A 1,912-nucleotide genomic window follows, 5' to 3' on the forward strand; every position below is an offset into this window, starting at 1 on the left:
TTATTTATTTATTTATTTATTTATTTATTTATTTATTCTTTACTGGGGTCTGGCTAATGCTAATACAGGTATATTGTGTGCGTGTGTGTGCGTGTGTGTGTGTGTGTGTGTGTGTGTGTGTGAGTGTGTGTGAGTGTGTGTGTGTGTGTGTGTGTGTGTGTGTGAGTGTGTGTGTGTGTGTGTGTGTGTGTGTGTGTGTGTGTGTGTGTGTGTGTGTGTGTGTGTGTGTGTGTGTGTGAGTGTGTGTGAGTGTGTGTGAGTGTGTGTGAGTGTGTGTGAGTGTGTGTGAGTGTGAGTGAGTGTGAGTGAGTGTGAGTGAGTGTGAGTGAGTGTGAGTGAGTGTGTGTGTGTGTGTGTGTGTGTGTGTGTGTGTGTGTGTGTGTGTTGTGTGTGAAGACGACCAATATTTATCGAAATCTCAGCAATATTTTTTCTGAAAACTTCGATTTGAACACTTTTCTTTTCCTGAACCTTAATGTATCGTAATATTGTAGACCAAAATAAAGCATTACGTAATAATATTTTGTTCAGGAATTTAGTCAATATTATACCATGTGAAAACCTAACATACCCTTGTCCACACTGAATGCCATTGCCAAACTTCGAGAAACCGAGAAGGAAGTAACAGATATATAGATAGATAGACAGACAGATAGATAGATAGATAGATAGATATAAGTAAACAGATAAATAGTGAGACAGATAAAAAGAGAGTAAGAAAGAGAGAGTGAGATAACGACATACAGAGTAAAGAGAAAGAGAAATAGAAAGAAAGAGAGAGAGTATAAGAAGGAAAGAGAGAGAAAGAGAAAGAAAAAAAAAAGAGTGAAGCGCGTCCACTAAAAGTCCACATAGCTAACCGCACTTACAGCATATTAGATGGAGGGGATGTAGCTCAAGTGGTAGAGCGCTCGCTTAGCATGTGAGAGGCACGGGGATCGATACCCCGCATCTCCATATTCAAAGAATATTTTCATTTATTTATTTATTTGTTTATTTATTTATTTATTTATTATTATCATATATATATATATATATATATATATATATATATATATATATATATATATATATATATATATATAATAAAAATCCAGATATTCTGAAATGTTGTGTCAAGCAGCGCAAGAGAATCGATTTTTTTTACTTTTTTTAATCTATTTATTTTTTTTTTTATTTCTGATTTGTCATTTTTGTCATAACTCTAAAGGAATTTATGATAAGGCTGGCTGGCGAGCTAAGTGTCGTGGCGTTATCAGAAAAATTGACGGTGGGGTTATTTACAGGTCTGCTAACGTTTTACAAATTTAGACTTTTACCATCAGCTATGTTTTTTTTTTTTCTTCTTCTTTTTTTCTTTTTTTTTTTTACACATTAGTGTGTGTAGAGTGAAATTCTTGACTCCTCAGCCATTCAGTTTAATATTCTGAAGGCCTTTTACTATAAGCGAAGTCGAAAATGAGTATGGAATGAAGGTAAATGTTTCTAATATCCGCGCGTCACCAATCACGACGATATTTACACTTATTAATGATATGGGTTTTGTTGTGCGGAAGACCCTCTCACGCGGCACTCTTGGCACAGATAGTAGGGGAAGGACTGAATATATAGGTTAACTGCGGGGGTAAAATATGAAAGGTGATATTCGCGAGGCAGTGGAAAACGCACATGTTATAGTAGGAGGAGGACCTGTTCCATATGCTGTACAGAGGGCTGCGAACCCCCAACCCACTCCCCTGAAAGACAACTATCCTAACCTGTGGAAAGACAACTATCCTAACCTGTGGGAGATGATGATGGATGCCTGTGCCAACTGCCCACTCCTGCCGCAGGTCTTATCCTCGAGCGGCATAGTTCAAGGAGAATCGCTCGGTTACCGGATTTTTCACGCACAAAGTCACAGCGTGACCGA

General features: G+C 37.7%; 1 non-coding gene across 1 annotated transcript; it reads left to right on the plus strand.

Moving 5' to 3' along the window:
• Positions 1–884: 884 nt before the first annotated feature.
• Trnaa-agc lies at positions 885–957 on the plus strand. Its single transcript has one exon. It is a non-coding gene; the product is annotated as a tRNA-Ala (tRNA).
• The last annotated feature ends 955 nt before the right edge of the window (positions 958–1,912 follow it).

This window comes from Penaeus monodon, chromosome 7 (assembly GCF_015228065.2).
Source record: "Penaeus monodon isolate SGIC_2016 chromosome 7, NSTDA_Pmon_1, whole genome shotgun sequence".
Taxonomy (NCBI): domain Eukaryota; kingdom Metazoa; phylum Arthropoda; class Malacostraca; order Decapoda; family Penaeidae; genus Penaeus; species Penaeus monodon.